The 25158-nt window shown below is 36.5% G+C and overlaps 1 long non-coding RNA gene across 1 annotated transcript; it reads left to right on the top strand.

Moving 5' to 3' along the window:
• The first annotated feature begins 10978 nt into the window (after positions 1 to 10978).
• Positions 10979 to 11908, top strand: LOC109417440 (uncharacterized). Its single transcript, XR_002131899.3, has 3 exons — positions 10979 to 11295; positions 11357 to 11541; positions 11655 to 11908. It is a non-coding gene; the product is annotated as an uncharacterized LOC109417440 (long non-coding RNA).
• Positions 11909 to 25158: the final 13250 nt, after the last annotated feature.

Here is a 25158-nt window from a genome sequence, read left to right as displayed (position 1 = left end):
CCAAGTAACTCAACTAGATTCTGGGTTGCACACCTGTGCAGTCCGAATTGGTAAACCGTGGAACATCACTGTGGTATCCATTTATGTGCCACATACGCTAAACAATCAGGAGCTTATCGGTAAGTTGAACGATCTTTTACTAACCCTCGAGCCTCCATTCTTGCTCTGTGGAGATTTCAACGCATCTCATGAGGTGTGGGGAAGCAGCAAGTCTAACCGTCGCGGTCAGTTACTCCTGGAGTGGGCGGTGGAACATGATCTTCTGGCTTTGAATGACGGATCTCCAACGCACTATCACGATACATCGGGCTCTTTCACTGCAATCGACGTCTCCTTCGCCTCCATTTCACTAGTTTCGAAATTTTTTGGCACTGCGAGGACGACCTTCATGGCAGCGATCACTATCCTATTCACATTAGATCCAGTAACAAGCTCCCAATCATCCGGTCAAGACAAAGATGGTTGTACAAGGACGCTGATTGGACCAAGTTTGAAATCGCTGCAGCTCAAAAGATTCCAGCTGATATAGAGGCCAATATTGAAAACATCACCAAAGGCATTTTCGAAGCAGGCTTAGAATCGATTCCCAGGACAAAAGGTGTATCCGGGAAGAAGAGCCAGTTATGGTGGAATAAAGAAGTCGAAGAGAAGATCAAAATACGACGAAAAGCTCTACGAAAGCTTAGGAAAATGAAAGACGACGACCCTGCGAAGGCAACCGCCAAACAAGAGTTCAACATCGCTAAAATGGAAGCACGGAAGATTGTAGATGAAGCTAAGAAAAAATCCTGGTATGAGTTCCAAAGTATCTTCAACAGCAGCTCGTCCACGTCAGAGCTATGGCAAAGTTTCAATAAACTCAAAGGAAGGAAGCAACTGAAAGGCCCCGGACTCATTATAAACGATGAACACACTAGCGACACGGCGGTGATAGCAGACCATCTAGCCGAATTCTTTGCAGCGACATCATCTACCGAAAAGTACCCCGAAGAATTCCTGTCAGAGAAGCGAAGCTGTGAACAACGCGATATAGATCTGGAGACCAACGAAAATGCCCTGCTTGACGAGGAGTTTTCCATTCAGGAACTTTTCAGGGCCCTGGAACACTCAAAACGGACATCAGTCGGACCGGATCAGATTGGATATCCAATGCTTCAGAGACTACCTTTCCATTGCAAAAGAAACCTGCTGGATGCCTTCAACCGAATTTGGAGAACAGGAAGTATTCCCGTGCTATAATCGAAGCACCGCAGTGGACATTCCAGGCCGATCCAGAGTAAAGTAAAAACGCGTGCTGCTTCTCTGTTTGCTTACAACTCAATCACCGTTTTTATTTCTCTCTTGCTTCTCATCAATGACAATCAATCTTTATGGACAGGTCAACATCGGTCGGTTAAGGTGAAACTCTAACAGCTTTCCCCCCCTTAACTAATGTGCCCTAACATACATCAAACATCAAATTCAACATGAAGAATTAGTATTGTTAGTCACACGGATCCACGGGTCATCAGAGGTCAAGCCGTTTTGGTGGATTTCGAACTCTTGTGGATCTACGAGGTGTACAATTTTGCACTGACTTTTCAACTATCTGTGGTTTTGCCCGATTTTCGCTCAGAGCCCCTTCGACAGTCGAACTTGAAGGTTCAGCGGACTCACCCACAACTTGCTTCGGTGTCCTATTGGGAGTTGGTACATCTGTTGTTGATTGGGATGCGGAAATGTCAGGGTTTTCAAAGTGAGGTGGAAGTCCTGAGCGACAATTCGTTTGGGTACGTCGCAGTTTATCGAAATATTCTGAACCGGAAGTGACACAAATGTTTTGCTCCGCAGGGCCAAGCGCAGGGCCCACTCTGATCTGATCCACATGCCGCTTCCAGATTCTTCCATCATCCAACTCGATCATATAATGGAGTTTTCCCAATCGTTCCTTTACCGTACCAAATTGCCACTTGGACGAACCCAAAAAGTCCCGAGCAGAAACCCTTTCGTTAACTTTGAAACCTCGTACTCTCTCTTCTTCCCCACAAGAAGAGTTCTCTGGTGCGCTCGAAGGAACCAAAAAGTCAAGCCTAGATTTCATCTGCCTTCCAAATACCAGCATTGATGGAGATTTATCCGTTGCAGGATGTACAGTTCTACGGTATGCCATCAAAATTTTGTAAAGCTCGAATTGCACATCCTTTCGTTCACATTTCATTGCCTTAAGTTTTTCCTTGAAGGTTTGAACAAATCGTTCAGCTTGGCCGTTCGTAGCTGGATGATACGGGGCTCCCATTTTGTGCGTGATGTTGTTTCGTTTCAGAAAGGCCTGAAACTGATCCGAGGTGAACTGGACTCCTCTATCACTGACGATAATCGCTGGAACTCCGTATGTGGAAAAGTACTCTCGCAAACGGTCGATGGTGGTGTCTGTCGTCATGTCGGGGATAATCTTGACTTCCGGCCACTTCGTGTACGAATCCACGATCACCAGAAAATACAGTCCTAGAAACGGCCCCGCAAAGTCAATGTGGATCCTCTGGAACGGTTCCGTAGCCTTTTCCCAGCAATGTGGTGCCACCTTCATAGGATTCTTTCGTACTCTGGCACAGTCTACGCAGTTCCTAGATAGTTCCTCAATGTCGCGGTCTACAGTCTCCCACCAGCAGTACGATCGAGCCAAGGATTTCATCCTAGATACGCCGAAGTGTCCCGTATGCAGTTCTTCTAGTACTCGCCGTCGTAGTTTAGGAGGGATGTAAACTCGTATTCCTCTCAACAGACAGTCCTTCTGAATAGAGAATTCATTCTGATTGATGCCAAACCTGTCACGCCCTTCAACATTCCTTCCCACTTTCAAGCCTTGCAGTAAATTCTTCACGTTGGAGTCCTCCTTAGTGCATTCAGCCAGCTCTTCAGCTGTAACAGGTAAGGTTTCAATTTGATTCACCTCGATAAGATCCACTTCTTCAATCCGATGCTGATTCCTTTCATCTAGGATTGGTAATCGAGACATTGCATCCGCGTTCGCGTTTTCCTTTGAAGAGCGGAATCGTATCTCATAATCGAACGACTCCAGGAAGACAGCATAGTGCTGCATCCGTAAAGCACTCAAAGTCGGAAGTCCTTTGTGAGGCGCCAGAATCTGAGACACGGCCTTATTATCGGTTACGAGGATGAATTTGCGCCCAAAGAGGTACTGGTAAAACTTTTTCACCCCAAATATGATTGCGTACGCCTCTTTGTCAACTTGAATGTAATTTCGTTGTGATCTATTTAGTGTTTGGGAAGCGTAGTGAATTGGCCTTTCTGTACCATCCGGGTATAGATGGCTCAATACTGCGCCCACACCGTAAGGTGAGGCATCAGTGGCCAGAACCAGTGGAAGTTTTGGATCATAGTGAACCAACACTCTATCCGATTGCATCTCCTTTTTTACCCAAAGGAATGCCTTTTCGCAACCATCATCCCACTGAAACGGTACATTCTCCTTTAACAGGTTGTTGATGGGGTAAATTTGGGTGCTCAAATTCTTCATGAACCGGCCGTAATAGTTGATTAGACCAACAAACGCCCGAACCTGGTCACGGTTGCTCGGCCTTGGCATTTCCTGAATAGCATCCACTTTTGTCTTCATTTTCCGTATTCCTTCCTTATCAATCACAAACCCGCAATATTCGATGCGATCCGCGAAGAATTCACATTTCGCCACGTTCAACCGCAATCCGTGCTCTTCCAACCGTTGTAGAACCATAGCCAATCGTTGTAGATGTGTTTCATCGTCCGGACCAGTCACCTTGATGTCATCCAGGAAGACTGAAACCCCTGGAATATCACCGAGTAGCTGAGAAATTTCCCGCTGAAAAATCGCCGGAGCCGAAGACACCCCATACATCAGCCGCGTTGGTTGATAGAGACCCAGATGTGTATTTAAGGTGAGAACCTCACGATCTTCCTCACGAACCTCCATTTGTAGGTAGGCCTGCGCCAGGTCCAGCTTTGTAAATTTCTTGCCACCCGCCATGTTGGAGAACAGCTCATCAATTGTCGGCAAGGGATGTTCGTCAACCAAGAGGCATTTGTTAACTGTTATCTTGTAGTCTCCGCACAAACGTACTCGATCCGCAGACTTCATGACCGGCACAACCGGAGTAGCCCAAGAACTGCGCTCCACTTTCTTCAAAATACCACTTTCCACCAAGCTACTAATTTCACGCTCCACAGTGTTCGAAATCGATGATTTTACGATCAAAATTAAATAACTTTTTTTAGGTTGGTTCTAGAGGTTTGGCGTGTTCTACAAAGTTTTTCTGCATGTTAAAAGGCGTCTTTTGAGAAAATGTAATAAATGATTAATCCCCCTAGAAGTGAGATAAAAAATGTATTTTTTCGAAATATTTTTTTAGAGGTTTGACGTCTTTGGCAAAGTTGTAGCCCATAGTAAGAGAACAAAAATCGTAGAACATGTCAAAGCTCCATCTCTTACGGTTTTCAAGATATGGAGCGTTTTGTGCGAAGTACCCCTAAAACTATTTTTTCAGTGTAGCTTCAACAGATAAAATCCTACAGTTTTGTGACCTTCTACAAACTTGTTCAGGACGTCAAATTACACATTTCTTCCGAAGATGTCAAGTGTTTATATCTTAAAACAAAAAAGTTATAGGCAAATTTATCATATTTTAAGGTGTACTTTCACCTTAAGTAACTATTTCCGGCGCAAAATGGCGCAGATGGCTCAGTCAGTAGTTGAAAGATTAGACTTTTTATTATCACTTGGGGGTGGAAACCCTCGTGGGCAATAGTGGGAAAGGTGGTTTAAATACATGACAAAAACTAATTATTTTGCCTGTAATACAAGCAAAATAAATAAAAATTTATCATTTAGGAGCCCACAGTAATTTTTCCTGCATTGCGTTATTTCCAGCAATATTTTACAACATGTTTGAGCATGATTTATTTATTTATTTACTTAAATTAGCAACACTTTACACCAAAGTTGCATTCGTGTCGTTTTTGAGCATTGTTTTTACCAAACAGAATATTTTATTCATGATTTTGACACGAATGACACGAATGCAACTTTGGTGTAAAGTGTTGCTAATTTAAGTAAATAAATAAATAAATCATGCTCAAACATGTTGTAAAATATTGCTGGAAATAACGCAATGCAGGAAAAATTACTGTGGGCTCCTAAATGATAAATTTTTATTTATTTTTCTTTTATTACAGGCAAAATAATTAGTTTTTGTCATGTATTTAAACCACCTTTCCCACTATTGCCCACGAGGGTTTCCACCCCCAAGTGATAGTAAAAAGTCTAATCTTTCAACTACCGACTGAGCCATCTGCGCCATTTTGCGCCGGAAACAGTTACTTAAGGTGAAAGTACACCTTAAAATATGATAAATTTACCTATAACTTTTTTGTTTTAAGATATAATGACTTGACATCTTTGGAAGAAATGTGTGATTCGACGTCCTGAACAAGTTTGTAGAAGGTCACAAAACTGTAGGATATTATCTGTTGAAGCTACACTGAAAAAACTAGTTTTAGGGGTACTTCGCACAAAACGCTCCATATATCGAAAACCGTAAGAGATGGAGCTTTGACATGTTCTACGATTTTTGTTCTCTTATTATGGACTACAACTTTGCTGAAGACGTCAAACCTCTAAAAAAATATTTCGAAAAAATAAATTTTTTATCTCACTTCTAGGGGGATTAATCATTTATTACATTTTATCAAAAGACGCCTTTTAACATGCAGAAAAACTTTGTAGAACACGCCAAACCTCTAGAACCAACCTAAAAAAAGTTATTAAATTTTGATCGTAAAATCATTGATTTCGAACACTGTGCGCTCTACTGTCTCACGAATTGCAAAGGGAATTGTACGAGCCTTCATAAAAACCGGCTTGCTGTTCGGTTTTAGGTGTAACGCAGCCTTGACATCCCGAATTGTACCGATCGACGAATCAAATACCTGAGGGAATTGCCCAATCAGATCCCCCACAGCACCAGACAATGCTTTACCAGGATTACGAACCGCAATAGTTGCCACACAAGGTACAGTATTTCGGATGATCTCATTCCAATCGACCTTCATCTTCCGCATCCATTCCCGACCCAGCAAAGGATGACGCTCCGTATTCACTACAAACAACCGTAAACAGTTCGACATGCCGTTGTACTGTACTTCCGCCTTCACATAACCGCAAACTTCAATTTTGTTCCCACAGTAACTTCTTAATTCCACATCGGTCTCAAGCAACGGCAATTCATCCAAATAAACCTTCTTATCGTTGAGGCTCATGAGCGAAACCGGGGAACCACAGTCGACCTCAAATTTAATGACCCTGGAATTCACATTTAGCGGTAGGATAACCTTTGACATAGATTCAGACCTATCATCCACTTTACAAATCTCAAGAGTAAGGACTTCATCAATTTCTGTTTCGCAACCCTCTTCCCTCACATCGTCACTCAAGTCTCCCTCATCGATCAAATTGGTATGCATTTTCTTTTTGATTTTCATTTGTTTGTTATCTTTTCCCATTTTTAGTGATTCCCCCTGCGATTTGGATTTGAGGCACACCCGTTGGAGATGTCCTGCCATTTTGCAAAAACTGCAGATTGTATCTTTATGCCGGCAAACATTCGCCAAGTGGGCCTCACTTCCGCATCGATAGCATCTTTTTTTAGTAGTGTTAGTTACCTTCATTTGACGTCTCTCGGTGTAGTTCACATCCTGTGATCGCTTCTCGAACATTTCCGCACCTTCTCCCGATGCTTCCATCGAAAGTGCGATCTCCAACGCCTTCTCAAACGTCAGGCCCTTCTCCTCGATGAGTCGCGACCGAATCCGTTTCGACCGCAATCCGAAAACCAATTGGTTTCGCAGCTCCGTCTTCAAATAGTTGCCGAACTTACAAAACTTCGCATCCCGCTGCAGCTCCGTAACGAACTCCTTCACAGTTTCGCCTTCCTTCTGCGTCCGGGTGCGGAACTTCCACACCTCCACCATCTCCAGTGGCTCCGGATCAAAGAATGCGTCCAGTGTAGTAACAATTTCAGCGTAACTTTTCGTCTCCGGTTCGATCGGGCTGATGTGGTCGCAAAGTATGTCGTACGTCGCAGCTCCCATGTAGTGTAGCAGGTAATCCTTATGGCGATTCACCGGTACGTTGAACATTCTGAATCCGCCTTCTAAGCGCTTAACCCATCTCGCCCATTTGCTCTTGTCCTTGTCGAACGGTTCCATCGCAAAACTGCCTGCAACCGGCGTAGCCGTGCCAGCCGCAGCACCAGCTCCATCCATCATTGTTTACGTTTTTTGGTAGCAACTTGGTAGCAACAAGAAATTGTCGGTTTCGATGACAGCAGACAGCAGAGTGAGTCCTCTCTCACTTACACTCCTCCATTGGTACGTACCGTACACACACTTTTGTAGATTGTATATGCAGTAGGCCGTGTGTATTATCCAAACCACACTACCTTCGTCCGGAAGCGCCCCATTTCATAACGCCAGCAAGGTTAGAAACGGCAGTCAGTCGTTCCCGGTCGGAGTCGTCCTCTGAAACCGAGTTTCTCGATGAAAAAATCGCGAATCCTACTGTTTTCTCGCCGCTTTTTTCCGTTTCCGCACAGGTCCTTGTCCGTATCGTCGCCAAACTGCTATAATCGAAGCACCGCAGTGGACATTCCAGGCCGATCCAGAGTAAAGTAAAAACGCGTGCTGCTTCTCTGTTTGCTTACAACTCAATCACCGTTTTTATTTCTCTCTTGCTTCTCATCAATGACAATCAATCTTTATGGACAGGTCAACATCGGTCGGTTAAGGTGAAACTCTAACATCCCGACAGCTGGAAGGAAAGCGTGATCATTCCTATTCCTAAAAATGGTGGACCCAAGAACGACATGAATGACTTCCGTCCCATTTCCCTTACGAGCTGCATTGCAAAAACCATGGAGCGAATGGTGAACCATCGGCTTGTTACCCATCTGGAAACCCAGGGCGCCCTGCATAAGCGACAATTTGCCTTCAGAAAAGGAAAAGGAACAACCAACTATCTAGCCGAGTTTGACGATGTAATAACAGCAGCAGCCAAAAAAGGAGAACATTGCGAAATCGTTACCTTGGATATAAAGAAAGCGTATGATAGAGTGTGGCACCGCAACCTCCTAGAAACGGTGATAGAAAACCAGCTGGGAAGTCGGATGAACAATTTCATTTCCAATTTTCTGCAGCATCGTACAGCAAGAGTCTGCTTCGGCGGACACTTATCCAAAATGGTACACCTGGAAAATGGTGTGCCCCAAGGCTCAGTCCTGTCGGTAACACTTTTTCTTCTTGTGATGAACGGTTTGTTTAAAGTTGTCCCAAAAAACGTACAAGTGTTTTTATACGCAGATGATATTGTCATAATTGCAACCGGAAAAAGAGTTAATTTCCTTCGAAAAAGGCTTCAAAACGCTGTCGCAAAAATCGAAGCATGGGCCGCTAGCATAGGTTTTCAAATGTCACCACCAAAATCCACTACAATGCACTGCTGCAAGGTACAGCGTCACAAAAACTGGCACCTTGATGGTGCAAAGATCATATTAGATGGAGCCGAAATTCCAAAAGTGAAGCAAACAAGGATACTGGGCATTCTGTTCGACAGGAAATGTAATTTCAATCAACATACCAAAAAGCTCAAAGAAGACTGTACTAGTCGGCTTAATTTGCTGAAAGCCATATCTAGGATGGCTGATCGCAAAACTCTGCTCTACATTGGCAATGCTACCGTCACTTCCAAACTAACATACGGCATAGAGGTATTAAGGAAACAAAATATCGAATCACTTGCCCCTGTATACAACCAAATTGTTCGCACCGCATCGGGTGCTTTGAGAACAAGTCCAATCTTGCCACTTCTCGTAGAATCTGGTTGTCTACCTTTTGAACATGTGGCAATCCAAATACTTGTCAGGAAGGCCTGCTCAGTTCTAGAGAAAACACGAGAACAACCAATCAACCTGTGGGAGAAAGCCTACCGTGCTTTCCACAATTTAGCTGGCAAGCAATTACCACAGCCGTGTAAACTTATAACAAGTCAAAACCGGCCATGGTACAGACAAAAGCCCAAGATCGACTGGACAATTAAAGCAAAAGTTAAAGCCGGACAAATGCCTCAACTCATTGTGGATATATTTCGTGAACATGTCCATAGGAAATACAAGGACCACAACAAGTGGTATACGGATGGATCGTTAGCAAACGGACAAGTCGGATTCGGAATTATCGGACCCAACTCAACCAAGCTCGGGGCGAGCCTCCCAGAGCAATGCTCAGTATTTTCAGCAGAAGGGGCGGCTCTCGCTATAGCTACGAGGGAATCGATTGGAAGGTCAGTAATTTTCACGGACTCTGCCAGCTGTCTACAAGCACTTGAAGGAGGAAATTCGACGCACCCGTACATCCAAGCAATCGAGAGGGAAGCGCTAGGAAAGGACGTTTGTTTTTGCTGGATTCCAGGACATTCGAATATTTTGGGGAATGAAGAAGCTGACAAGGTGGCAAACAGTAGTCGTCATCAACAAAGGGCTACTCTGTTTGTTCCCAAGCAAGACATCATTAGATGGAGCCAAGGAATAATTTGGAAAGTGCATCAAACAAAATGGGATCGTGAACCAAGAAAAACCACAAGGATAGTTAAAACAAATGTAGGCAAGTGGATAGATCAGAAGAATCGAAAAGATCAAATAATTCTGACTAGGCTTAGACTAGGACATATTTGGTTTACAAAGCACCACCTTTTTGAAAAGAAACCCGCAGAAACCTGCATAAATTGTGATAGACCTCAATCTGTGCATCATATTTTGGTTGAATGTGCATTATTCGAACAATTGCGTCGCGAACTAAACATGAAAGAATCTTTGAAAGACATTCTCAAAAACGATCAGAAAAGTGAGGAAATAGTGTTGAAGTTTTTAAAGAAAATAGGAATGTACAATAAGATATAATGAAAAAGATTGAATTATGCAAACGGATGTAAACGAACACTTACTAAATAAAGCTAAAGAGACGAATGCCGAGTACGGTAAAGTCTCTCTAAACAAAAAAAAAAAAAAAAAAAAAAAAAAAAAAAAAAAAAAAAAAAAAAAAAATCTCCTGTTCATTTGGAACGGGCATTACAATGAATTTGACATGTTTGATACATGCTACGTTACTCCCCATACTGAATCTGTTGTCAAAATAACTTGCAGAAAAAGAAGGAAATATATTGTGCATTGCAAGAAAAACACAATGGATTACTGCACGAATTTATTCTGCTCTGCTTAAGCTCACACGAAATTTGACGTTTGAGCGGTGTCGGCACCTCTCAAACGTAAAATTTTCTGTGAGAGTAAGCAGGCCAGCATAAATTCGTGCAGTGGGCCAATGGCGACTACTTTCCAAGGCCTTCAATGATGGACAAAATTAAAACGCAGTGCAAATGCCACGTGCAGTTGCAGCAGTCATCACATCACCCGGCCATGGTGACCTCTTTTCAAGAATAGGGTCCTAAAATTGAAGACGAAATCTCGCTTATATTGAATAATACGATCAAGCATGGTATTCTAATCGGAATTGTACTTTACTCGAACTTGAAAAACAAAGGAATAATGAGAAAATTCGAAATAAGTATACCGCATTTAGTTCACCACTGGACTGCGAACTGCGACTTCATAAGTGCGAAAACGTAAATAAAAGTGCGCGTTTGCATCAAATCAGGTTGATGTCTTCGGCGCACTATTTCTTCAATCTATGGTGAACAAGTGCTCTGAAGACACCGAGTTGATTTGATGCAATCGCGCACTTTTATTAGCGTTTTCGCACTCGTGAAAAGTAGTGCGATAGTCCAGTGGTGAACTAAATGCGCTATAAAATGGTAAACAGTTCTACTTTGACATTTGAGGTCAACCTTGTGTGACTGAGCTCGACATTTTTCGCACTGGGATTTTAAAAATGCCCCGCTCAGATGGAAATCTACCTGGGTACCTCAAGTCTACTTAGTTAAGACACCTTATGGTTAACTGAGCTAAGACACGCACTTTTTCCATGCATGGTTCCCAACCGGGCTATGCTATTGACATTTGGTTTCGCCTGTTTACACTTCTCATCAACCGACACCGACACGACCGACCGACCGTCGTGGAAAAAGAAAATAAAAAATTCTGTTGTTGGTCGCAGGCCGCGAGTGACTCTTGAATATTATTTGTTTAAAATTGTTTAAAAGTGACTCAGGATGGACGTCAAATCTACGTCGTAGATTATCCGGATGCATTCCAATGGGTAAGTTCTCGGGATGAGTCTGGAACGGTCTCTTTTGACGTGTTTTTTTTTTGTTTTTTAGTTTGTCGGAATCAGCAGCTGCGGGCACCAGCCGAATGCAAAAAAGGTGGTTCTGCACTCGGTAAAGGAGATGTCGCCTGTACACTTTGTTCCTGCTAAATTATAATTGTATCGGAGGGTTGAAGTGTGCCGTCGCTTCTTTCGTCACTTGCACCGAGGTCAAAAAAGGTCATCGAGAAGGCGGAGGTGAGTAATTTGTCATGCAGGGGACTTGAAGTATTTGTATTCCATCCGTCTGATATATGAAACTTTCAAAACTTACTTTACTTATTTATGTTTTCATTCATCCCATCCCGCAGAATACTTCAGCCCGGACGAAACATTCTTGGTCGCCTTGGAGAGCAATGCTGTTCTGGTATTCAAGGTGCCGGAGGAGCTGAACGATGTTTACAGTTGGCACCGGGAGTTGGATAAAGGACATCTAAAATGACGTTAACACAACGAGGATTTGAAGCGCATTCGAAGGATTTTACGGACACCAAGAGGAGGCCGAAAGGAAATGAAAGGCGTTCTGCTAGGCTGCATGACCAGGATAAAACTTTGTATATTGAATTGACGATAGGTATTGACGGTATCTCCGGCAGAGCCTTCGGTCAACCCGGATCCGGCTACATATTGGTGATAAAATCGTGTGATTTTTTCGTAAGTATTTTTGAAATCATGATCGATGCTGTTTTTGACCAACTTTCAATAGTTGTATAATTCTTGTTTGTTTTGGCTTCTTGCCACTGGAATTTGCCTGCATTTCTCCAAAATTTCGTTGAGCACTTCCACAATTATCAATAGAAAGGCTTTCTTTGCCTGCCATAGCATGATAATGTATTTTATGTAAACTTTCCTAACCGAAACGGGAATAAAACCCGTTGTTTTCGGATTGGCGATTCATACCCTTATCCACTAGGATAACTGGAGACTCAAATATTTCAAATAGGTAAGATTCAAACATTTCAAAACTTGAGTTTCAGGTTTATTAACCTTTACCGAGAAGATTCTCAACCCAAGACTGACTATTAGCCGAATCAGTTTTTCTGTTTCAGTTCCTAAGAACTTATTTCTGGCGTTGGTGGGGCTGGCTCACCGACACTTCCGGTCCGCTTTAGTGCTTTATGCATCATTGTGGCCAAGTGTTGCTCTAGTTTTTCCAGCTGTATTGTAAAGCATGATCGGTGATCCTTGGCATTCTTGTGTAAATTAGGGTAGGTACTCGAAATGTTGATCGATCACCGATTATTGCTGGCAGATGCAGTGGAAAGTTTGTCTTAATACGTATCAATCGTCTCTGACAAACGAGAAAAACTGACCTCACTGATTACCTGTCTCTGAGCCAAATTTGGTATAGAGTCTTCAGTCTCCGATTAATCGCTTCATGTTTGATGGAGGTTTTTAATCCAATGGGTTACATAGCCGCTATCCGAATGAAGAGAGTAATGTTCCGCGTAATATATCACAAATCGATAGAGGTACGGTACATTACGTGGAGCGGATATACTGAATTGGGTACCAGACCAAGTCCCTGCTGGGTAGCGCTAAATAGGTGAGCCATAGACAATAGAATCGTCAATGTCGTAGGGCATAGTATGTGACTATTGTCGAAACAACATTATTTTTGGTCATTGTCCAACCAAAATCATAAGCGGCGTCCACTTACACTAAGCGCATAACTATGTTAGGGTCAAGATTAGGATGAAATCATTGGTAAAATATAATAACACTTTTTAGTTTGTGTAGTTAGTTGAACTAGTGTTAACTTTTTATTGGGACATTTTCTGTAGGTTTATTCTAGATTACAATGCATTAGCTGCCCTTTAACTGAATTATTTTATAACAGTCAACAACATTATTCTTTCTTGATAAAAGATGTATGGACATGGAATTGCCAAACTATACATCTGATCAGATATTTTTCCGGTATTTCATTTGGGGTAGAGAGTTAAACACTTACGGAAGATAGTTTTTCAGTTTCAGACAAACATCACATGAACACAGCTACCAATGTACCAAACCTTATCTACTGTTTTCTCATTTTGCCGCTTCCTATCCTCAATTGAACTTATCTGACACTAGTTAGGACTGTCTGTGGAAGATCCGGGTTTCTAATTCTGTGTAGGACTTGTTAAAACGGGATGCCTGATATGTACTGCGGACAAATGGGCTGGAAGTACTGAGCAATCACAATTACTGTCGTACTAATCATATTAAATGCATGCTTTTATACTTACATACCGAACGTCGCCAACCGGCAAAGAGGACATGACGAAAAAACGCGAGATGGCCCTAACAAAACTAGAAAGGCGATGAAAATGGTCACCGATGCAACGATATGGAAACAAAATAGATGAGAAATTATCGACCAAATCATAATCTATGAACATATCGCTAATGTTCTTTGTCATTCTTTCTTTTTCTCGTTTCAGCAACAAAATCGAAACCTCTCTACTATCTCTTCATTTTCTGCCTCTTCCCATCCTATTCCCACATCTTCCTATATCCTCTACCCCATCTATTTAATGTATCTGACACTTGTTGGGACTGGTAACGCCAGCGCCTGCCTGTGGAAGATCCCGGTGTGCTAATTCGGTGTAGGACATGTTAACGGGGGAGGCTTAGTAGGTCCACATCTGCCTACAAGCAGATGGGCTGACAGTTGTCGGCTAGGGTGTGGACTGAGCAATTACAATTACAATTACAATTACAGTTCCTAAGAACTTATTTCTGGCGTTGCGCTCCAACTGAGACATATCTTGCTTTTCAGCTTAAAGTTTATTGAGCACATTAACAATTATTAACTAAGAGTTATCTTTGCCAATGACTATTTTGCATTCGTACCTATGGCCAAATTTTATAAGTTTTCAGAATACATCCCAGATGACTGGGCATTTCGGGGAATCTCAAGGGATTTTCAGGAATAACGTTTTCCGTGAAGCTACTGACTTATATAGATGAAATATTTTCCTATAATTTTTAGAATACATCCCAGATCACTAGGAATTTCTAAGAAACCAAAGTGATCATCAGGAATTATATAAACATTTTCGTGAAGCTATTAATACTGATTAATATAAATGATTAATAATATTTTCTATAATTTTTAGAATAGATAGGTCTAGAATATATTATATAAACAATTGAAAACATTTTCTCAGATATCTGGGAATTTCTGAGAATCTTTAGGGATTCTCAGACATAATTTTAATATATTCCGTAATGCTACTGATTTCTAAAAATCATTGAGAATATTTTCTGCAGTTCCTGGAACACATCTCAGATAACTGGGAATTTCTGAGAATCTCTAAGGATTCTCAGGAATTATTTTAATTATTTCCATTACTCTACTGATTTCTAAAAATGATTGAGAATATTTTCTGCAGTTCCTAGAATACTTTTCAGATAACTGTGAATTTCTGAGAATCTCTTCTCAGGAATTATTTAAATTATTTCCATTATTCTACTGATTTCTTAAAATGTTTGAGACTATTTTCTGCAGTTCCTAGAATACTTCTCAGATAACTGGGAATTTCTGAGAATCTCTAGGGATTCTCAGGAATTATTTAAATTATTTCCATTACTCTACTGATTTCTAAAAATGATTGAGAATATTTTCTGCAGTTCTTAGAATACATCTCAGATATCTGGGAATTCCTGAGAATCTCTAGGGATTCTCAGGAATTATTTTAATTATTTTCATTATTCAATTGATTTCTTAAAATGTTTGAGACTATTTTCTGCAGTTCCTAGAATACTTCTCAGATAACTGGGAATTTCTGAGAATCTCTTCTCAGGAATTATTTTAATTATTTCCATTATTCTACTGATTTCTAAAAATGATTGAGAATATTTTCTGCAGTTCCCAGTATACTTCTCAGATAACTGGCAATTTCCGAGAATCTCTAGGGATTCTCAGGAATTATTTTAATTATTTCCATTATTCTACTGATTTCTAAAAATGATTGAGAATATTTTCTGGAGTTCCTAGAATACATCTGAGATAACTGGGAATTTCTGAGAATCTCTAAGGATTCTCAGGAATTATTTTAATTATTTCCACTATTCTACTGATTTCTAAAAATGGTTGAGAATATTTTCTGCAGTTCCTAGAATACATCTGAGATAACTGGGAATTTCTGAGAATCTCTAAGGATTCTCAGGAATAATTTAAATTATGTCCATTACTCTACTGATTTCTAAAAATGATTGAGAATATTTTCTGCAGTTCCTAGAATACTTCTCAGATAACTGTGAATTTCTGAGAATCTTTTCTCAGGAATTATTTTAATTATTTCCATTATTCTACTGATTTCTAAATATGATTGAGAATATTTTCTGCAGTCCCTACAATACTTCTCAGATATCTGGGAATTCCTGAGAATCTCTAAGGATTCTCAGGAATTATTTAAATTGTTTCCATTATTCTACTGATTTCTAAAAATGATTAATAATATTTTCTGCAGTTCCTAGAATACATCTCAGATATCTGGGAATTCCTGAAAATCTCTAAGGATTCTCAGGAATTATTTTAATTATTTCCATTACTCTACTGATTTCTAAAAATGATTGAGAATATTTTCTGCAGTTCCTAGAATACTTCTCAGATAACTGGGAATTTCTGAGAATCTCTTCTCAGAAATTATTTTAATTATTTCCATTATTCTACTGATTTCTTAAAATGTTTGAGACTATTTTCTGCAGTTCCTAGAATACTTCTCGGATAACTGGGAATTTCTGAGAATCTCTAGGGATTCTCAGGAATTATTTAAATTATTTCCATTACTCTACTGATTTCTAAAAATGATTGAGAATATTTTCTGCAGTTCCTAGAATACTTCTCAGATAACTGTGAATTTCTGAGAATCTTTTCTCAGGAATTATTTTAATTATTTCCATTATTCTACTGATTTCTAAATATGATTGAGAATATTTTCTGCAGTCCCTACAATACTTCTCAGATATCTGGGAATTCCTGAGAATCTCTAAGGATTCTCAGGAATTATTTAAATTGTTTCCATTATTCTACTGATTTCTAAAAATGATTGATAATATTTTCTGCAGTTCCTAGAATACATCTCAGATATCTGGGAATTCCTGAAAATCTCTAAGGATTCTCAGGAATTATTTTAATTATTTCCATTACGCTACTGATTTCTAAAAATGATTGAGAATATTTTCTGCAGTTCCTAGAATACTTCTCAGATAACTGGGAATTTCTGAGAATCTATCTCAGAAATTATTTTAATTATTTCCATTATTCTACTGATTTCTAAATATGATTGAGAATATTTTCTGCAGTCCCTACAATACTTCTCAAATATCTGGGAATTCCTGAGAATCTCTAAGGATTCTCAGGAATTATTTTAATTATTTCCATTACTCTGCTGATTTCTAAATATGATTGAGAATATTTTCTGCAGTTCCTAGAATACTTCTCAGATAACTGTGAATTTCTGAGAATCTCTTCTCAGGAATTGTTTTAATTATTTCCATTATTCTACTGATTTCTAAATATGATTGAGAATATTTTCTGCAGTCCCTACAATACTTCTCAAATATCTGTGAATTCCTGAGAATATCTAAGGATTCTCAGGAATTATTTTAATTATTTCCATTACTCTACTGATTTCTAAAAATGATTGAGAATATTTTCTGCAGTTCCTAGAATACTTCTCAGATAACTGGGAATTTCTGAGAATCTCTAAGGATTCTCAGGAATTATTTTAATTATTTCCATTACTCTACTGATTTCTAAAAATGATTGAGAATATTTTCTGCAGTTCCTAGAATACTTCTCAGATAACTGTGAATTTCTGAGAATCTCTTCTCAGGAATTATTTTAATTATTTCCATTATTCTACTGATTATTTTTTCCATTATTCTACTGATTTCTAAAAATAATTGAGAATATTTTCTGCACTTCCTAGAATACTTCTCAGATATATGAGAATTTCTGAGAATCTCTAGGGATTCTCAGGAATTATTTTAATTATTTCCATTATTCTACTGATTTCTAAAAATGATTGAGAATATTTTCTGCAGTTCCTAGAATACATCTGAGATAACTGGGAATTACGGAGAATCTCTAAGGATTCTTAGGAATTATTTTAATTATTTCCATTACTCTGCTGATTTCTAAAAATGATTGAGAATATTTTCTGCAGTTCCTAGAATACTTCTCAGATAACTGGGAATCTCTGAGAATCTCTAAGGATTCTCAGGAATTATTTTAATTATTTCCATTACTCTACTGATTTCTAAAAATGATTGAGAATATTTTCTGCAGTTCCTAGAATACTTCTCAGATAACTGTGAATTTCTGAGAATCTCTTCTCAGGAATTATTTTAATTATTTCCATTATTCTACTGATTATTTTTTCCATTATTCTACTGATTTCTAAAAATAATTGAGAATTTTTTCTGCACTTCCTAGAATACTTCTCAGATATATGAGATTTTCTGAGAATCTCTAGGAATTCTCAGGAATTATTTTAATTATTTCCATTATTCTACTGATTTCTAAAAATGATTGAGAATATTTTCTGCAGTTCCTAGAATACATCTGAGATAACTGGGAATTTCTGAGAATCTCTAAGGATTCTTAGGAATTATTTTAATTATTTCCATTATTCTACTGATATCTAAAAATGAATGAGAATATTTTCTGCCGTCCCTAGAATACTTCTCAGATAACTGTGAATTTCTGAGAATCTCTAAGGATTCTCAAGAATTATTTAAATTATTTCCATTATTCTACTGATTTCTAAAAATGATAGAGAATATTTTCTGCAGTTCCTAGAATATATCTGAGATAACTGGGAATTTCTGAGAATCTCTAAGGATTCTTAGGAATTATTTTAGTTATTTCCATTACTCTACTGATTTCTAAAAATCATTGAGAATATTTTCTGCAGTCCCTAGAATACTTCTCAGATATCTGGGAATTCCTGAGAATCTCTAAGGATTCTCAGGAACTATTTTAATTATTTCCATTATTCTACTGATTTCTAAAAATGATTGAGAATATTTTCTGCAGTTCCTAGAATACATCTGAGATAACTGGGAATTACGGAGAATCTCTAAGGATTCTTAGGAATTATTTTAGTTATTTCCATTACTCTACTGATTTCTAAAAATGATTGAGAATATTTTCTGCAGTTCCTAGAATACTTCTCAGATAACTGGGAATCTCTGAGAATCTCTAAGGATTCTCAGGAATTATTTTAATTATTTCCATTACTCTACTGATTTCTAAAAATGATTGAGAATATATTCTGCAGTTTCTAGAATACTTCTCAGATAACTGTGAATTTCTGAGAATCTCTTCTCAGGAATTATTTTAATTATTTCCATTATTCTACTGATTTCCAAATATGATTGAGAATATTTTCTGCAGTCCCTACAATACTTCTCAAATATCTGGGAATTCCTGAGAATCTCTAAGGATTCTCAGGAATTATTTTAATTATTTCCATTACTCTGCTGATTTCTAAAAATGATTGAGAATATTTTCTGCAGTTCCTAGAATACTTCTCAGATAACTGTGAATTTCTGAGAATCTCTTCTCAGGAATTATTTTAATTATTTCCATTATTCTACTGATTATTTTTTCCATTATTCTACTGATTTCTAAAAATAATTGAGAATATTTTCTGCACTTCCTAGAATACTTCTCAGATATATGAGAATTTCTGAGAATCTCTTCTCAGGAATTATTTTAATTATTTCCATTATTCTACTGATTATTTTTTCCATTATTCTACTGATTTCTAAAAATAATTGAGAATATTTTCTGCACTTCCTAGAATACTTCTCAGATATATGAGAATTTCTGAGAATCTCTAGGGATTCTCAGGAATTATTTTAATTATTTCCATTATTCTACTGATTTCTAAAAATGATTGAGAATATTTTCTGCAGTTCCTAGAATACTTCTCAGATAACTGTGAATTTCTGAGAATCTCTTCTCAGGAATTATTTTAATTATTTCCATTATTCTACTGATTATTTTTTCCATTATTCTACTGATTTCTAAAAATAATTGAGAATATTTTCTGCACTTCCTAGAATACTTCTCAGATATATGAGAATTTCTGAGAATCTCTAGGGATTCTCAGGAATTATTTTAATTATTTCCATTATTCTACTGATTTCTAAAAATGATTGAGAATATTTTCTGCAGTTCCTAGAATACATCTGAGATAACTGGGAATTACGGAGAATCTCTAAGGATTCTCAGGAATTATTTTAATTATTTCCATTACTCTACTGATTTCTAAAAATGATTGAGAATATTTTCTGCAGTTCCTAGAATACTTCTCAGATAACTGTGAATTTCTGAGAATCTCTAAGGATTCTCAAGAATTATTTAAATTATTTCCATTATACTACTGATTTCTAAAAATGATTGAGAATATTTTCTGCAGTTCCTAGAATATATCTGAGATAACTGGGAATTTCTGAGAATCTCTAAGGATTCTTAGGAATTATTTTAGTTATTTCCATTACTCTACTGATTTCTAAAAATCATTGAGAATATTTTCTGCAGTCCCTAGAATACTTCTCAGATAACTGGGAATTTCTGAGAATCTCTTCTCAGGAATTATTTTATTTATTTCCATCATTCTACTGATTTCTAAAAATGATTGAGAATATTTTTTGCAGTTCCTAGAATACTTCTCAGATAACTGGGAATTTCTGAGAATCTCTAGGGATTCTCAGGAATTATTTTAATTATTTCCATTATTCTACTGATTTCTGAAAATCATTGAGAATATTTTCTGGAGTTCCTAGAATACATCTGAGATAACTGGGAATTTCTGAGAATCTCCAAGGATTCTCAGGAATTATTTTAATTATTTCCATTACTCTACTGATTTCTAAAAATGATTGAGAATATATTCTGCAGTTTCTAGAATACTTCTCAGATATCTGTGAATTTCTGAGAATCTCTAAGGATTCTCAAGAATTATTTAAATTATTTCCATTATTCTACTGATTTCTAAATATGATTGAGAATATTTTCTGCAGTCCCTACAATACTTCTCAAATATCTGGGAATTCCTGAGAATCTCTAAGGATTCTCAGGAATTATTTTAATTATTTCCATTACTCTACTGATTTCTAAAAATGATTGAGAATATTTTCTGCAGTTCCTAGAATACTTCTCAGATAAATGAGTATTTCTGAAAATCTCTAGGGATTCTTAGGAATTATTTTATTTTTTCCATTATTCTACTGATTTCTAAAAATGATTGATAATATTTTCTGCAGTTCCTAGAATACTTCTCAGATAACTGGGAATTTCTGAGAATCTCTAGGGATTCTCAGAAATTATTTTAATTATTTCCGTTATTCTGATTTATAAAAATAATTGAGAATATTTTCTGCAGTTCCTAGAATACTTCTCTGATATTTAGGAATTTCTGAGAATCTCTAGGGATTCTCAGGAATTATTTAAATTATTTCCTATATTCTACTGATTTCTAAAAATGATTGAGAATATTTTCTGCAGTTCCTAGAATACATCTGAGATAACTGGGAATTTCTGAGAATCTCTTCTCAGGAATTGTTTTAATTATTTCCATTATTCTACTGATTTCTAAATATGATTGAGAATATTTTCTGCAGTCCCTACAATACTTCTCAAATATCTGGGAATTCCTGAGAATATCTAAGGATTCTCAGGAATTATTTTAATTATTTCCATTACTCTACTGATTTCTAAAAATGATTGAGAATATTTTCTGCAGTTCCTAGAATACTTCTCAGATAACTGGGAATTTCTGAGAATCTCTAAGGATTCTCAGGAATTATTTTGATTATTTCCATTACTCTACTGATTTCTAAAAATGATTGAGAATATTTTCTGCAGTTCCTAGAATACTTCTCAGATAACTGTGAATTTCTGAGAATCTCTTCTCAGGAATTATTTTAATTATTTCCATTATTCTACTGATTATTTTTTCCATTATTCTACTGATTTCTAAAAATAATTGAGAATATTTTCTGCACTTCCTAGAATACTTCTCAGATATATGAGAATTTCTGAGAATCTCTAGGGATTCTCAGGAATTATTTTAATTATTTCCATTATTCTACTGATTTCTAAAAATGATTGAGAATATTTTCTGCAGTTCCTAGAATACATCTGAGATAACTGGGAATTACGGAGAATCTCTAAGGATTCTTAGGAATTATTTTAATTATTTCCATTACTCTGCTGATTTCTAAAAATGATTGAGAATATTTTCTGCAGTTCCTAGAATACTTCTCAGATAACTGGGAATCTCTGAGAATCTCTAAGGATTCTCAGGAATTATTTTAATTATTTCCATTACTCTACTGATTTCTAAAAATGATTGAGAATATTTTCTGCAGTTCCTAGAATACTTCTCAGATAACTGTGAATTTCTGAAAATCTCTGCTCAGGAATTATTTTAATTATTTCCATTATTCTACTGATTATTTTTTCCATTATTCTACTGATTTCTAAAAATAATTGAGAATTTTTTCTGCACTTCCTAGAATACTTCTCAGATATATGAGATTTTCTGAGAATCTCTAGGAATTCTCAGGAATTATTTTAATTATTTCCATTATTCTACTGATTTCTAAAAATGATTGAGAATATTTTCTGCAGTTCCTAGAATACATCTGAGATAACTGGGAATTTCTGAGAATCTCTAAGGATTCTTAGGAATTATTTTAATTATTTCCATTATTCTACTGATATCTAAAAATGAATGAGAATATTTTCTGCCGTCCCTAGAATACTTCTCAGATAACTGTGAATTTCTGAGAATCTCTAAGGATTCTCAAGAATTATTTAAATTATTTCCATTATTCTACTGATTTCTAAAAATGATAGAGAATATTTTCTGCAGTTCCTAGAATATATCTGAGATAACTGGGAATTTCTGAGAATCTCTAAGGATTCTTAGGAATTATTTTAGTTATTTCCATTACTCTACTGATTTCTAAAAATCATTGAGAATATTTTCTGCAGTCCCTAGAATACTTCTCAGATATCTGGGAATTCCTGAGAATCTCTAAGGATTCTCAGGAATTATTTTAATTATTTCCATTATTCTACTGATTTCTAAAAATGATTGAGAATATTTTCTGCAGTTCCTAGAATACATCTGAGATAACTGGGAATTACGGAGAATCTCTAAGGATTCTTAGGAATTATTTTAGTTATTTCCATTACTCTACTGATTTCTAAAAATGATTGAGAATATTTTCTGCAGTTTCTAGAATACTTCTCAGATAACTGTGAATTTCTGAGAATCTCTTCTCAGGAATTATTTTAATTATTTCCATTATTCTACTGATTTCCAAATATGATTGAGAATATTTTCTGCAGTCCCTACAATACTTCTCAAATATCTGGGAATTCCTGAGAATCTCTAAGGATTCTCAGGAATTATTTTAATTATTTCCATCACTCTGCTGATTTCTAAAAATGATTGAGAATATTTTCTGCAGTTCCTAGAATACTTCTCAGATAACTGTGAATTTCTGAGAATCTCTTCTCAGGAATTATTTTAATTATTTCCATTATTCTACTGATTATTTTTTCCATTATTCTACTGATTTCTAAAAATAATTGAGAATATTTTCTGCACTTCCTAGAATACTTCTCAGATATATGAGAATTTCTGAGAATCTCTAGGGATTCTCAGGAATTATTTTAATTATTTCCATTATTCTACTGATTTCTAAAAATGATTGAAAATATTTTCTGCAGTTCCTAGAATACATCTGAGATAACTGGGAATTACGGAGAATCTCTAAGGATTCTTAGGAATTATTTTAATTATTTCCATTACTCTGCTGATTTCTAAAAATGATTGAGAATATTTTCTGCAGTTCCTAGAATACTTCTCAGATAACTGGGAATCTCTGAGAATCTCTAAGGATTCTCAGGAATTATTTTAATTATTTCCATTACTCTACTGATTTCTAAAAATGATTGAGAATATTTTCTGCAGTTCCTAGAATACTTCTCAGATAACTGTGAATTTCTGAGAATCTCTTCTCAGGAATTATTTTAATTATTTCCATTATTCTACTGATTATTTTTTCCATTATTCTACTGATTTCTAAAAATAATTGAGAATTTTTTCTGCACTTCCTAGAATACTTCTCAGATATATGAGATTTTCTGAGAATCTCTAGGAATTCTCAGGAATTATTTTAATTATTTCCATTATTCTACTGATTTCTAAAAATGATTGAGAATATTTTCTGCAGTTCCTAGAATACATCTGAGATAACTGGGAATTTCTGAGAATCTCTAAGGATTCTTAGGAATTATTTTAATTATTTCCATTATTCTACTGATATCTAAAAATGAATGAGAATATTTTCTGCCGTCCCTAGAATACTTCTCAGATAACTGTGAATTTCTGAGAATCTCTAAGGATTCTCAAGAATTATTTAAATTATTTCCATTATTCTACTGATTTCTAAAAATGATAGAGAATATTTTCTGCAGTTCCTAGAATATATCTGAGATAACTGGGAATTTCTGAGAATCTCTAAGGATTCTTAGGAATTATTTTAGTTATTTCCATTACTCTACTGATTTCTAAAAATCATTGAGAATATTTTCTGCAGTCCCTAGAATACTTCTCAGATATCTGGGAATTCCTGAGAATCTCTAAGGATTCTCAGGAACTATTTTAATTATTTCCATTATTCTACTGATTTCTAAAAATGATTGAGAATATTTTCTGCAGTTCCTAGAATACATCTGAGATAACTGGGAATTACGGAGAATCTCTAAGGATTCTTAGGAATTATTTTAGTTATTTCCATTACTCTACTGATTTCTAAAAATGATTGAGAATATTTTCTGCAGTTCCTAGAATACTTCTCAGATAACTGGGAATCTCTGAGAATCTCTAAGGATTCTCAGGAATTATTTTAATTATTTCCATTACTCTACTGATTTCTAAAAATGATTGAGAATATATTCTGCAGTTTCTAGAATACTTCTCAGATAACTGTGAATTTCTGAGAATCTCTTCTCAGGAATTATTTTAATTATTTCCATTATTCTACTGATTTCCAAATATGATTGAGAATATTTTCTGCAGTCCCTACAATACTTCTCAAATATCTGGGAATTCCTGAGAATCTCTAAGGATTCTCAGGAATTATTTTAATTATTTCCATTACTCTGCTGATTTCTAAAAATGATTGAGAATATTTTCTGCAGTTCCTAGAATACTTCTCAGATAACTGTGAATTTCTGAGAATCTCTTCTCAGGAATTATTTTAATTATTTCCATTATTCTACTGATTATTTTTTCCATTATTCTACTGATTTCTAAAAATAATTGAGAATATTTTCTGCACTTCCTAGAATTCTTCTCAGATATATGAGAATTTCTGAGAATCTCTTCTCAGGAATTATTTTAATTATTTCCATTATTCTACTGATTATTTTTTCCATTATTCTACTGATTTCTAAAAATAATTGAGAATATTTTCTGCACTTCCTAGAATACTTCTCAGATATATGAGAATTTCTGAGAATCTCTAGGGATTCTCAGGAATTATTTTAATTATTTCCATTATTCTACTGATTTCTAAAAATGATTGAGAATATTTTCTGCAGTTCCTAGAATACTTCTCAGATAACTGTGAATTTCTGAGAATCTCTTCTCAGGAATTATTTTAATTATTTCCATTATTCTACTGATTATTTTTTCCATTATTCTACTGATTTCTAAAAATAATTGAGAATATTTTCTGCACTTCCTAGAATACTTCTCAGATATATGAGAATTTCTGAGAATCTCTAGG

Source organism: Aedes albopictus, chromosome 2 (assembly GCF_035046485.1).
Source record: "Aedes albopictus strain Foshan chromosome 2, AalbF5, whole genome shotgun sequence".
Classification (NCBI taxonomy): domain Eukaryota; kingdom Metazoa; phylum Arthropoda; class Insecta; order Diptera; family Culicidae; genus Aedes; species Aedes albopictus.
The sequence above is the reverse complement of the archived record's forward strand: the minus strand, read 5'-3'. Positions and strand labels throughout refer to the sequence as shown.